Here is a 16,123-nt window from a genome sequence, read left to right as displayed (position 1 = left end):
TATTTTAAAGTATGTTAAAAAAAAAAAAAAACATTATTTTATATTTTTAAGTAATTTTGTAAAATTAAGCAGTGTGATATATTATATTATATTATATTATATTATATTATATGTGACCCTGGACCACAAAACCAGTCTTAAGTCACTGGGGTTTATTTGTAGCAATAGCCAAAAATACATTGTATGGGTCAAAATTATTGATTTTTCATTTATGGCAAAAATCATTAGGAAATTAAGTAAAGATCATGTTCCATGAAGATATTTTGTAAAATTCCTACTGTAGATGTATGAAAACTTAATTTTTGATTAGTCATATACATTGTTAAGAACTTTATTTGAAGAAATTTAAAGGCGGTTTTCTCAATATTTTGATTTTATTGCCCCCTCAGATTTCTGATTTTTAAATAGTTGTATCTCGGCCAAATATTGTCATATCCTAACAAACCATACATCAACAGAAAGCTTATTTATTCAGCTTTCATATGATGTATAAATCTCAATTTTGAAAAAAATGACCCTTATGACTGGTTTTGTGATCCTGGGTCATATATATATATAATATATATCATATTATATTATATGTGTGTTCATCCTGTAATACTTTTGAATCAGTACATTAATTGCATACAAATTTGTTTGCCTTTTTTGCATATTTTTTTAGTAATTTTGTCAAATTAAGCAAATAGTGCATTATTAAGCAATTAAGCAATAGTGCAACATTATATTATATTATATTATATTATATTATATTATATTATATTATATTATATTATATTATATTATGTGTGCATAGTTTCATCTTATGATACTTCTGAATCTATAAATTTATTGCATACATTTTTTTGCATTTATTACATATTTTTTAAAGTAATTTTGTAAATTTAAGAAGTGTGATATATTATATTATATTATACATTTATTGATTTTTTTTGCTTTAATTGCATATTATTTGTACAGTAATTTTGCAAAATTATAGAGTGTGATGTGTGTAAAGTTTTCATCATATAACACTTTTGAATCACTACAATCATTGCATGCAAAATTATGTTTTGTTTTTGTTTTTTTGCATATTTTTAGTAATTTTGTAAAATTAAGCAAAACGTGTGGTATTACATTATTTTATATTATATATGTGTATGGTTTCTATCCTATAATACTCTTATATCAATATAATTATTGCATTTTTTTTGTGAATTTGTAAAATTAAGCAAAGAATGTGATTATTATATTATATTATATTATATTATATTATATTATATTATATTATATTATATTATATTATATTATTATTATGTGTATAGTTTTACTAGATATAGTAAAAAAAGACATTTATAAAAAGACTTTCTATAAAATATATTTATAAAAAGTTCTTCTGTCAAGAATATATAGTATGTCCACTGTATAAGCCTAAGGGGAATATGTGAAATGTGTTTTTAAGAAGGTTAAAAAAAAAAAAAAGTCGACGGGGCATATCTGATGCAATACCTATATTGGACAAAACCTTGTTCATCTGGACTTCCTTGAATCCCTCAAGTCCCAGACTACAGGAGCGAGTGCTGATGAAATGCTCCATTAGCACATGGAAGGGTAAACTTTGCGCTTGTTCCCCACAGTTGTGTTCGGCTCATTAGCCAATCTGAAGCGTAGATGAGGTCGCGGTGCCACGCGTGCACCGTGGCTGTTTGATCACATGACAGTTCCTCAACATTATCTTCATGGTCCTGGCAACAAACCAGGCAGGGACCGGCAGTAGGCAGCGTTCCCATTCTCTTTTATCATCTCTCTTTCAGGCAGCCTCTGTAAAATTATGAGCGGGAAATAATGAAGCCAGAATGCGCACACAACAGTCAAGTTCAGCGAATCTGAAAGGTGCTGGAGTTTCCCTTCACTTCCTCTTCCTTCATTTCCCAGTTTGCTGCATCGCCTTCATCTCCAGCTTTGATCACTGCCCCTTTTCCAGAGACATCCTCTGTCTTTCGCTCTATCTCTCCTTCCCTTCCACGACTTTGATCAGTATCAGGCAGTCTTTCTCATCTCTGGCCTCATTCACTGGCTCCCATCTCAGAGGCTTTTACAGTGAGAATCTCAATGCTTATGTTTACGTAATGTTCGATATGTATTTTCATGGCAGATGCTTCCTCACCCAAACCCCCCAAAATTAGTGTTTTTATACAGTAGGTTATTTCAATGGACCATCAGTCATTCATGTGACTGTAGTTGTCTGCTAGGTTTATTTTAGATATTTATTATGATTTGTAAAAAAATGTATAACTACTTAGTGTAGAATAAAATGCAGCATCTGGATGTTGTGGGTGGTTGCATATGCATTTTCTAAAGTATTTTGTGGTGGTTGCTAGGGAATTCCAGATAAAAAACAACAACAAAAAAACAACAACAAAAAAAGGTATATTACTAGAAAGTATATTACTATATTATGTTACTCAGAATTATGTATTCCCATGTTAATTACTTTGCACAAAATAACATTAAATATATAATGTATACTATTAATTAAATTATTAAGTGTACTTTACATGCTAATCATGTTAACAACATGTTAGCAACATGCTAATCATTCTAGAAACATGCTAAGGACATGCAAATTGTGCTAAACCATGCTAACAACATGCTAATTACACTAAAAAACATGCTTGCATCATGTTAAGTATTGTAAAAAACATGTCAACAACATGCTAATCATGGTATATAAAATAAAATATTACTTTATATAAAATAATGTACAATATTAATGAAATGCTTCCGTCTACTTAAAATGCTAATCACATTAACAACATGCTAACAACGTTCTAATCATGCTAGAAACATGTTAGGAACATGCAAGTCATGTTAAAACATGCAAACAACATGCTTATAATGTTAGAAACATGCTAACAACAAGCTAGTAATGTTAATAATGCTAGAAACATGTTAATAAACACCTTAAAACATGCTAATAACATGCTAGCAACATGTCAATAATGCCAAAAACATGGTAACAGCATGCTAATCACATTACATAAAATAGCATTAAACATATAAAATAATGTATGATTCTTAATGAAATTAATGAAATGGTTAAGTGTACTTGACATGCTAATCATGCTAACAACATGCTAGCAACATGCTAATCATGCTAGAAACACACTAATCATGTTAAAAATATACTAGCAACATGATAATGTTAAAAACATTCTAACAACATGCTAATTACACTAAAACATGTTAGCAACATGTCAATAATGCTAAAACATGGTAACAGCATGCTAATCGCATTATATAAAATAACATTAAATATAGAAAATAATGTTTTAATATTAAATAAATGCTTAGGCGTACATGCTAACATGCTAATTATGTTAACAACATGCTAGCAACATGTTAATCATGCTAGAAACATGCTAGCAGCAAGCTTGAAACATGCAACGTGTGTTGAAACATGCAAACAACATGGTAATAATGCTAGAAACATGCTAACAAAATGTTAGCAACGTGCTAATCATGCTAGAAACATACTACCAACATGCTAATTATTTAATATTTAATAATTACTTTAAATATACAACAAATGTATGACTTTGTGGAACTATAATAGCATTAAATAAAACACAATAATGTATAATATTAATGAAATGCTTAAGTGTACTTATACAAATTGTGCTAAAACATGCAATCAAAATGCTAATCATGTTAGACACATGTTAGCAACGAGCTAAGAAGATGCTAAGCATGCTAGAAACATGCAAATAATGCTGGAAGCATGTTGGCAGCATGCTAGCAACAAGCTAATCATGCTAGAATCATGTTAGTAACAAGCTGGGAATGTGCTATACAGGCTAGAAACATTACAAAACATGCAACCTTTCAGATCTGCTGAACTTGACTGTTGTGTGTGCATTGGGGCTTCATTTTTTGCCCACTCATAAATTTACAGAGGCCAGCTGAAAGAGAGATGTTAAATGAGAATAGGAAGTATGCCTACTAATGACACTAAAATGTGCTACCAACATGTTTAGCTAAAAATATGGTAACAGCATGCCATTTATGTTATGCAACAGGCTAATCATGCAAAAACACACACACACACACACGCTAGCAACTTGATAATCATGGCAACAACATGCTAGCAACATGCTTATCAAGCTAGAAACATGCTAGCATTATTAAGACATTAACAGTCAGTTCTAGGAATTATTAAACATACATTACAAAATAACTACATTTTACAGAAGCTGCTGTCAATTTAAGCATTTCAGTCTGACATTGCAACGGTCAGGTTGTACAAACTCTCTGAAAGTTGTAATTATGATCTCTACAAGGACACGAGCATTTTTTACAAGTCATAATATGTAAAAGATGACATTTATATTGCTATTAGATTGCAATACTGATTTAAAATGTTATTGCACTCAAAGCTCATACCATTTATAATATTCATGTAGAAGCTGCTGTACTTAAACACCAGGAAAACGTTCATTTCTAAATGGTAACTGCTATGTTAAGAAACTATTACACCTGAGACTATAACTCTATTCCTCTTAGCAGCAGCAAATGCACTTCTGTTTATGGTTTACGCAGCAAATCTTCGAAAATAGATGGCATTACTAAGTGGGTGTGGAGTAAGCCTGCTTTCTTAAAGGGACAAAACATCATTCAAAAGATGGAATTTAGCATCCGTTTGATGGGATTAGCATGCTAAATGATATATCCCAAATCTCTGCGAGCTTACTGTCCATTTACGATGATTGTAAAGCATCGGATAAAGTTTGTTTGCAAATATGTGAGTACACTTGCAAACAGGCGCTAATGTGAAGGCACCTCGGCTCCGAGAAGGCGGTAGTCATAGAAACGGCAAGAAAAGAAGAGCGAAGGCAGGTAGACACTGAGCAGCGGTGACAGGTCATTTCTTTGCAGGGCTAACCCTTAGTAAACGACAGCTCCATTCTGTTGAGTTAAGACATTGCTCCTGCGGAGAGAGGGACATTTTCAGGAGCTGACTCTATGAAGGAGCCATTTCTGGTAATGTGCAATGCCATGAGAGCTTGTATTGGCTAAATGTGCTTGTAGCACTACTCTTGTTTCTTTTTATCCATATCTGAAACTGCGTAGCGACTTAAACCTGCTTTAAATCTGAAGGAACATGTCATAAATGGCTCTTTTATTGCTCTAGTGACTTATGGTTTGTTGCAAAGACATGAAGACACACAAATTCATGACCGGAAGATGCAATTTTCTGTGGATGTGCGATATATGCACTTCAACTGCATCTTCCACACTAGTTGACAAACTTCTACTTGTGTGGAAAATTAGCATGATGCGTTGTTGTGCAAGCCAATCAGCGAAGAGCTTATTGACACATCTGGTTGTATCAGAAAATGGAGGAGAGCATTACACAATGGATCTTTTTTTTTCGTGCAAGCGACATGAAAAACATCCTGCAAGTAATTTAGAGCGATAACACAAAACAACTATTCAACTCGTTGAAAAAAAAACAAATGGAAAATTTGCATGAGGCATTGCGTAAGCCAATTAGCGAAGAGCTTATTGACATGTCCAGTTGCATCAGAAATGGAGGAGACCAATATTTTTTGGGGTTTTTTTTTTTTTTTTTTTTGGTGCAAATGACAAAAAAACATCCCGAGTGATAACGCAATGCGAATTTGTTAAGAAATTGAAATTCGAGTAAAAAATCTGCATGAGGCGTGGTTGCATAAGCCAAGTATTTTTGGTGTTTTTATGTCTTTATTTATACAGGACAGTGTAGTTAGACAGGAAGTGAAGTGGGAGAAAGAAGGGGGTGGGAGGATCGGAAAAGGTCCACGAACCAGGATTCGAACTCGGGACATCCGCTGCGCAACAGCACTACATGTCGACGCGCTAACCACAAGGCTATTGGCGCCGACATGCAATGCCAATTTGTTGAGAAATTTAAATTCGAGTGGAAAATCTGCACGAGGCATTGTTGTGTAAGCCAATCAGCGAAAAGCTAATTGACACATCCAGTTGTATCAGCAAATGTAAGAGAGCATTACGCAGTGTTTTCTTTTTTCGCAAAAGTGACAGGAAAAACATCCCACGAGTAATCTAGAGCAATAACGTGAACTCGTTAAAAAATGTCAACTCGAGTGGAAAATTTGCATGAAGCGTTGCTGCACAAGCCAATCGGTGAAGAGCATATTGGCATATCTGGTTGTATCAGAAAATGGAGGAGACCATTACGGAATGCTTTTTTTTTTTTTGGCGCAAATGACATGGAGAAACATCCTATGAGTAATCTAGACCGATAATGCAATGCGAATATATAATTTGTTCAGAAATTTCAAGTTGAGTGGAAAATTTGCATGAGGTCAATTGGCAAAGAGCTTACTGACACATCTGGTTGTATAAGACAATGGAGGAGAACATTACACAATTTTTTTTTTTTGTTTGTTTTTTTTTCCCCCATATGAGGACAGGAAAAACATCCTGCGAATAATCTAGAGCAATAACGCAATGCAAATATTTCAGCTAGTTAAAAAAATTCTACTTAAAGGGGTCATCGGATGCCCATTTTCCACAAGCTGATATGATTCTTTAGGGTCTTAATGAAAAGTCTCTAATATACTTTGATTAAAAACTCTCAATGGTTTTGTAAAACAACACCCTTTTTACCTTGCCAAAATCAGCTCTTCAAAAATCATCTCATTCTAATGGATTGTTCCTTTAAATGCAAATGAGCTCTGCTTGCCCCGCCACTGAGCAAGAATATTCTTTTTATACTTTGTTTTTCGCTGTGAAACAGGACACATGCCAGGAAAGTCAGATGACAACACTGATTGTTCTCCATTTGTTTTTCTTCTAAAGTCACCTTTGATTTCGTGAGTCTCTGTGACATCTTGTGTCACTGTAAAATTGTTTCTACAATCGACATGCGTGTGGTGTCGCGCCAAGTGCCTAAGGGGGAACGTGATTTCTACTGTGGGGAACGCGATCGGTGATGCTATGGAAGGGGACTCCCCCCCAGAACGCAATCGCGATTTTCTGTGGTGAAAATAACAGAATTGTGAGATGTACAATTTAGAATTGAAAGGAAAAAGTCAGAATTGAGTGATAAAAAGTTGCAATTATGTTTATTTATTTATTTATTTTTTACTGGCAGAAAAGGCTTTCAGTCTTCTCATTACTTAATGACAGTACTGTAGATACACAATTATTTTATAATATCTCTCAAATTATATAATTGTTTTGTGCTGTAATGTGAATTGTTTAAGTGCATCGAGACAAATGACATGAAAACACATCAAACATCTCGGTATACGACTGAGAAAATCTGGCCACTCAACCAGTTCTCAGATCTTTTACTAATTACTAATTATCTACTCTGCTTTTAACAACTTGTAATTAGCTGTGCAAGATGTAATTAAGAGTTTAACTACAGGAGGCAGCTGTGTGCAAAGATCTGAAGAGAGAAGGATTACGTTCTAATCTCCGCAGAATTCAAAAACTTGAACTCTAAATTGTACGGCTAATTCTAAAACATCAAACTTCAGCTAAACTTAAAAAGCCAGGCATGTGACTAAAAAAGAGAAAAGTGGTTTTTCTCTTGACTTTAATAACAAAGGTGCAAACTTTAACACAAAAGTAGAGAATACAAAAGTTGTAGTTTACGGAAGAGAAAACTTCCACAACAGAGGAACACAGTAAGCCATAAATGAGCTCTGAGTGTTGCAGGGCAGCTAACTAGCTGTCAGCTGAGAGCTGCTTTGTGGTTTGCTGTCCAAATCCAGGCTGAAGTTGGAGAGGGTGGAAAAGCTTAGCGTGTAGCCTTCATTATTTTCGGTTTACCTGAGCACCAGGGATTTAAAGTAAACAGCAGAATACTCACTTTGTTGACACCAATTAGTCGAAAATCTTTCAAAAGCTTGAAGTAAGAAAAAAAAAATTGCTAAATAATTATCATCAGCACACCTGAATTCACATTTCAGGGTAATTGTAATCTTACAGAGTAAATATTCATTGCATAATGTTATGTAAAAAGATTGATGCATGTGTGTTTCTTACATGGCTGTAGATTGCTGGGGGGGGAAAGGAGAAGAAAGAAAATGGGGAAAAAGAAGCTTCTGGGATGTACATGAATCAAGGAAAAAGATGGTCTTAAAGACTTTTTAGACTAAGGCAATTGTTAACAATTACTTTAATTTACAATAATTCCTCACCTAGAAAAATGTATAAAAAGGTCTTTAAAAAAAATAAAATAATAATAAATAAATTGTATTATGGATATATATACACACACACATATATATATATATATATATATATATATGAGAGAGAGAGAGAGAAAGAGAGATTTTTTTTTTCTTTTATTTGTACAAATTTTAAGCCATAATTCATTGTGTTACTTGCCATTTCTTTCTAGTTATTTGTGAAATTTACTATTAAGTTCTAAGTAAAAAACATCAACAACAAAAAAACTTTCAACAAAACAAATCCTGCACATTGCAACCAGTTAAAATGGAGAAAGGTTGACTCAAACATTGTGTTGTGTGTCACGCTGAGCATGGAAAAAAGAGTGTAAAGATCGACGCTATAGTAGGAGACCACTGCTGACACAAAGGCATAAAAAAAAAAAAAAGCAAGACTGGAGTTTGCCAAAACTTATGTGACAAAACCACAGTCCTTCTGGGAGAACATACTGTGGACAAATGAGACAAAAGTAGAGCTTTTGGTAAAGGACATCATGGCACTGTTTACAGAAATAGAAATGAGGCCTTCAAAGAAAAGAACACAGTCCCTACAGTCAAACATGGTGGAGGTTCAAAGATGTTTTGGGGTTGCTTTGCTGCTTCTGGCACTGGATGCCTTGACTGTGAGAATGGTATCATGAAATCTGATGATTACCAAAGAATTTTGGGGCGCAGTGTAGTGGCCAGTGTCAGAAAGCTGCGTCTCTACCAGAGGTCATGGGTCTTCCAGCAGGACAATGACCTAAAACACACTTCAAAAAGCACTCAGAAATGGTTATAAACAAAGTACTGGAGAGTTCTGAAATGGCCACCAATGAACCTAGATCTGAATCCCATAGAACACCTGTGGAGAGATCTCAGACATCCTTCAAATCTGAATGACCTGGAGCAGTTTGCAAAATTCCAGAGAGGTGTAGGAAACTAATTCATGGTTACAGGGACTGATTGATTTCAGTTAGTTTTTCCAAAGAAGGTGCTACCAAATATTAAGTTAAGGGTGCCAATAATTTTGTCCAGTGCATTGCATCAGATTTGATTTTTCTTCTCTGTTTTTTTTTTTTTTTTTTTTTTTGTTCCAATGCAAACAAACAAGAAAAACCATTTGCAATGGCAACAATTTTCTGAGAGAATTGCAAGGGTGCCTATATTTTTGGCCATGACCGTATATAATTTTAATACAGAAATCTGAGAGTGACGGCTCTTGACATATTGCAGATCTGTGTTTGCGTGCCTTACCTGTATGCTTTGGCTTGCGTCTCGGTGGCTACGCCTACCTAGAGCTGTCAGTCGTGCTTGATCTGTCAAGTGTGCTATCATAAACTGCCATTATTCACTCATCTGCCTCAGGTTATGACAGCATAGCTAATCACCAGACACACAACATTAAACATCAAGCAGGTTTCGGATCTGTTAATACACGACTACGACCGGTTGTGAACAGTCAGCCATAACAGGAAATGAACTCTCTGAGCTCATCGGCTCTGTTTGCATTCGGTTTAACATCCATCTCATCAGATCCGATCTTAAACAGTTGCCTGGTACTACCATGCAAATGGAGAGATTCAAGCAGTATTCTCATTGGTATTTTAATGGAGAACCTGGCTTAAATTTGAATGAATACTGGATATGGTTTTATCAGATATTGGAGTTAACATCCCATTTTATCATTTTGCAAACACAATGTTACTTCCAAAGGTTCCAGTTTATCATTTTGCAAACATGATGTTACTTTTGAAAGTTGTTACTTCCAAAAGTTCTCTGAACATTCCGAAACAAGTAACAATATTTCAAAATGGTAGATGAACATTCGACTAAAATGTGATCCTAGACCACAAAACCAGTTATAAGTAGCATGAGTATATCTGTAGCAATAACCAACAATACATTGTATGGGTCAAAATGACAGATTTTTCTTTTATGCCTAAAATCATTAGGATATTAAGTAAATATGTTCCATAAAGATATTTTGTAAATTTCCTGCCCTAAAAAAAAAAAAAAAAAAAAAAGACCCTTATGACTGGTTTTGTGGACCATGTTCACAAATGTTCTAGAATAAAATGTTCCACAAAACTTTTTTTTTTTTTGGTAACATTTTGAGAACATTGTTAGAGACCAGAAAACTTTTAATGAACATTCAATTTATGGTACTGGAAGAACTTTCGGAGAATGTTAGCCATTACTTTAAATTATAATAAATTATAATACTTTAAATTAGATTTCATGTACAGCTTAATTATATGATTTTCTGTCTGCCATTTATCGAACATGGACATGACGTGAAAATAACTATTGGCTTATCAATATTGGCAAGTATTTTGATGTGTCTTCAAAACAATTTACATTGAATTTAACCCTCTGGCGTTGTTCACACTTGAGTCACACTTTTGTTGATCACTGTCAAAACTGACCAGACACCTGAAACGTAACTTTCTTTGTAACTGTTCATCACATATTGTACAGCTTCAGAATGCTTAGAATATACTACACTTATGGTATATGTATAATCCTCCATAGTCATTTTAAAGCATTAGTCACCATTCATTTCTGGTAGAGATGTGCCCGAAGAGAGAATCCGTATTCGCACAGAAAATTAACAACGCGTTCTACGGAACTATCAAAGGGACATGATTAGCAGCTTGCTACCGGTAGCCTGTTACATTACAGTACATTAAATTTCCCTTACCACATAAACAATTAGAAGAAATGATGGATAGAACGGCTGCAAATGATCTGCAGATCCTGAGCACCAATGACAAACATCTAACCTTGTAATATGTGTGGTAAGTACTGCCACTTCGTAGTATACATGAGTGTGCATTATCCATGAGCAAGCGTGCATTCAAAAGCTATTTCAAAGCCCCAAATATTAATAGAGGCTCATTGTTGCCCTCAATTTATATACAGCATAACTACCCAACTATATAATTGCAAGAGAAAGCATTGAAATACATTTTTTCCTCAATTTGTATGAATTGGTATGAATGACCTACCCGTAACCCTGCCCCTAAACCTACCCATCACTGGGGTCTACACAAATCGTACGAATTAGCCACCTTGTAAAATATGTACAAATTAGTCGTGAGATAGTCCTTTCTGGTATTCAGTATTCGGGCACATTCTTATCAGTGAGCATCATTCACAACTTATCCTTTTGCATTCCATAATAATAAAGTCATATGGGTTTGGAATGACCTGAGTGCGAGAAAAAGATAATAGAACTTTCATTTATTTTTATTTTCAATTTAAAAAACAAAACAAAACTTTAACTTGATGTGTACAAGCTGTTTGACTGGTCGTGCATTCCATAATTCACTGTCACCATCACATTCCCAGAGGTCTTTAATGAAGTATCATTAAATGACTCACTTAATTCTACATATTCTAATTTGCATTTACTGTTTTACAGTGAAAAACTTTCACTGTCGAGGTCAAATTTTACTAACACTTTCACAAGTTCAAACTTGTTTTGTAACCAAACGCAGCCTCAAAAACTAGGGGTGTTTGGGATGATTTAAGTCAGATTTTCAGCGAACAACACTTCAGTTTCAGTATGATCATCACAGTTATCGTATGGCTTCAGAACATTAGAAATATACAGCGAAACACTGATGTGGATTACCTTCATGGTATTTTTATGATGCTTCTTTGTCATTTTTTGGGCTGAAAAGTATTTGTCTCCATTCACTTCTGTTGGTTGAAAAAGAGTAGCATGAACATTCTGCTAAATAAATAAATAAATCTCCTTTTGTGTTTCACATAAAGGTAGTCAAACGGGTTCGGAACGGCTTGAGGGTGAGTAAAAGATAACACAACTTTATTTTCTATTCCTTTTTGATTAAAAAGCACATCAACTTGTTGTTTACACGCTGTCTGACTGGTTGCGCACTCTATCATTCACCGTCACCATCACATTCCCAGAGATCTTCATTGAAGTGCAATAAAATGACTAAATTAAAAATAAATATTCAAACTGACCTTTTTTTTTTTTTTTTTTTTTTTTTTTTTTTTTACTGTGAAAAACTTGCTTCATCCACTGTTTCACTAACTCAAATCTAAACATTTTGTTACCAAACACAGTCTCAAGAACTAAGGGTGTTTGAGATGATTTAAGTCAGATTTTTAGCAAACAACACTTCAGTTTCAGTCTGATCATCACAAAGTTATCGTATGGCTTCAGAACATTAAAAATATACACTGTGTGCAGAATTATTAGGCATGTTGATATTCTGGTCATATTTTTTTCCAAACACATTTTACCAATTCCAAACCACATCAGTCTTAGTAACTACTGTTAATTTTGTATTTAATCATTTATATGTGATGTATAATTGTCCGTGAAGGCTGGAAGTGAAAAACTCCTTATATTCAGGTGTGCAGGATTATTAGGCATGTTTTCGTTTACAGCTAAAATGAGCCAAAAAAGAGATTTAACCCAGACTGAAAAGTCCAAATTATTAAATGCCCATGAGAAGAATGCAATACTAATGCATTACAAGAATTTGCAAAGTTAAGGCTTGACCATTGGACAGAGAAATGCTTGTTGAGTCTGCATGGTCAGAAAAAACAGGTGGAGAAGAAAAGATGTATGTTAACTGCAAAAGAATTAGGAATTAAGGTGAAGAATTAGGTGTTACACCATCAGGAACCGTTTAGTCTCCAGCGCCACCATTTTCCAGAACTGCAACCTACCTGGAGTCTTCAGAAGTGCAATGTGTCAGGTTCTCAGAGACTTTGCTTGGTAAAAAATCCTAAAAAATGCCCCTGACTTAATAAGAATAACAAGCTGACGTGTTGTGAAATACATGAAGACAGTTTTTTTATATGCTTTAGAGACAGATAAGTTGAGAGTGACTCTTGAAGGACAAGCATCACATCCTCTTGTGCCTCTGATTCAAGAATTTATCTTCCAAAATCTGGCAGTAAGTTTTGGGAGTTCATGTTTAGTCTCTTATCCTGAAAAGTCTGACTTGCAGAGATGGACTAAAATGAACTCCCAAAACTTACTGCCAGATTTAGAAGATAAATTCTTGAATCAGAGGCACAAGAGGATGTGATGCTTGTCCTTCAAGAGTCACTCTCAACTTATCTGTCTCTAAAGCATATAAAAAAACTGTCTTCATGTATTTCACAAGACGTCAGCTTGTTATTCTTATTAAGTCAGGGGCATTTTTTAGGATTTTTTACCAAGCAAAGTCTCTGAGAACCTGACACATTGCACTTCTGAAGACTCCAGGTAGGTTGCAGTTCTGGAAAATGGTGGCGCTGGAGACTAAACGGTTCCTGATGGTGTAACACCTAATTCTTCACCTTAATTCCTAATTCTTTTGCAGTTAACATGCATCTTTTCTTCTCCACCTGTTTTTTCTGACCATGCAGACTCAACAAGCATTTCTCTGTCCAATGGTCAAGCCTTAACTTTGCAAATTCTTGTAATGCATTAGTATTGCATTCTTCTCATGGGCATTTAATAATTTGGACTTTTCAGTCTGGGTTAAATCTCTTTTTTGGCTCATTTTAGCTGTAAACGAAAACATGCCTAATAATCCTGCACACCTGAATATAAGGAGTTTTTCACTTCCAGCCTTCACGGACAATTATACATCACATATAAATGATTAAATACAAAATTAACAGTAGTTACTAAGACTGATGTGGTTTGGAATTGGTAAAATGTGTTTGGAAAAAAAATATGACCAGAATATCAACATGCCTAATAATTCTGCACACAGTGTAGCGCATTAACTCTGTTTGCGTTCAGTGTGAGAAGGCCTTTAGTCTTCATTCACTTGTGTTGTATGGAAAAGTGCAGCGTAAATATTCTGCAAAGCGTCTTCTTTTGTGTTCCACGTAAGTTAGTCATACGGGTTTGGGACGACTTGAGTGTGAATAAAAGATAATAAACACTTTCATTTCTATTAATTTTTTATTAAAAAGCACATCAACCTCATGTCTACAAGCTGTTTGACTGGTTGCGCACTCTATCATTCACCGTCACCATCACATTCCCAGAGATCTTTTTTTTTTTACTGTGACAAACTTGTTTCAATCACTGTTTCGCTAGCTCAAACCTAAACATTTTGTTACCAAACACAGTCTTAAAATCTAGGGGTGTTTGGGATGATTTAAGTCAGATTTTCAGCAAGCAACATTTCAGTTTCAGTCTGATCATTGCAAAGTTATCATATGGCTTCAGAACATTAAAAATATAGCACAGCAGTAGCTGGGACGTCAGAATTTATTCTGCAAATGTGTTTCATCTTCCATTATTCCCATTAACTCTTTTTGCATACAGTCTGAAAAGGCCTTTTATGGTGTGTTTACACCAAATGCAAATTGAATTGAGTAGATTATATACAAAATCAATGCAAAGACGCGAATAGAGGCGAATTTGCGCTGGGTGATGCAAATGACGGGAAATGCACAGCCCGTTTGCCATAAAAACGCGTGATATTCCCCTCAAATGTGTGTTCCGTGCAAGTTCAAATATTTCAAATTGAGCGGAAAACTCACACTATGCGTTCTTGCGCACGCCCAGAGCTTATTGACAAGTCCGGTTGAATCAGCAAATGTAAGAGAGCATTATTAGCCAGAAATGTATAATATAGGTATCTGGAGTTGTAGTGGTAGTTGTATTTTATTAGCATGGCTGCAGAGATGCTGCTAAAAAATTAAATAATAGTAATAATAATAATAATAATAATAATAATGATGTCAGTGTATATGCAGCAAAAAAAAAAAAAAAAAAAGTAACACACATTAATGCAGCATTAATAGGCTACTCATCTGCCTCTGGATGATGTTGTGAACCCAGGCTCCTGGCTTTCCAGCGTATTTGGGATTTTAACAGCAGGTACAAAGCAGCGATTTTAGTTATCTCTGTCATGGTTGATCGCGTCTTCTTATTATTCGCGCAAATGATGCAGAAAACATCCTGCGAGTAATCTAGAGCGAGTGTTGCGATGCGTTTGGTGTGAACGCACCATTTGTCTTCATTCACTTCTGATGTATGGAAAAGTGCAGCGTGAACATTCTGCGAAATGTCTCCTTTTGTGTTCCACGCAAGAAAGTTAGTCATACGGGTTTGGGACGACTTAAGTGTGAATAAAAGATAATAAAACTTTCATTTCTATTCATTTTTTATTAAACAGCACATCAACCTGATGTCCACAAGCTGTTTGACTGGTCACGCACTCCGTCATTTACCATCAACTAACATTCCCAGAGGTTTTCACTGAAGTACCATAAAATAAAGTGACACATACATTATAAATTTAGTCACTAGCATCCAGACGCAATTTGTCGACTGAAAGGTTTTAGTTTATGAAGTTGTTTAGGTAAGAGGTGAATCACCATTGAGTGGTTCAGCCGCAGTCAAAACAAAGGCCTGATTCAGGGATTCATCCTGATTCATCCTACACTGTATTGTTAAAGAAATGACCTCAGAAATCGCTGGAAAGGATGGGATTTGAAAGAACTACCAATTTGTATATGACACCGAATCCATGATTCACCCATAAATCTTTGATCAGTAACAATACAGTACACCACCGCTTTTTTTTTTTTCTCCCTAGAAAGTCTAGACCTTTCCGGTATGTGATTACTTTTCAACTTCTCCCAACCACTTTTTTCCTCATCGTTTCTGTTGTCAGTCTAGCAGGAGAGACGGGTCTCGAGGGACATGTATGGCTTTAGGCTGTACAACAGCAAATTTACTCATTCTTCCCGTCTCTCCCTCCCTCTCTCTCTCTCTCTCTCTCTCTCTCTCTCTCTCAGGCCATTCCTGTCTTTCTTTACCGGTTCCTTTCATCTCGTCACCTGTCTGTTTGACTGACACACTTTCAAGTTTATTTCTGGTCTGTAGTGTGCAGTCACGCACAGACAGTCCCAGAGTTAATATTTGA

Source organism: Labeo rohita, chromosome 22, assembly GCF_022985175.1.
Source record: "Labeo rohita strain BAU-BD-2019 chromosome 22, IGBB_LRoh.1.0, whole genome shotgun sequence".
NCBI lineage: Eukaryota > Metazoa > Chordata > Actinopteri > Cypriniformes > Cyprinidae > Labeo > Labeo rohita.
Note: the sequence above shows the minus strand (reverse complement) of the source record.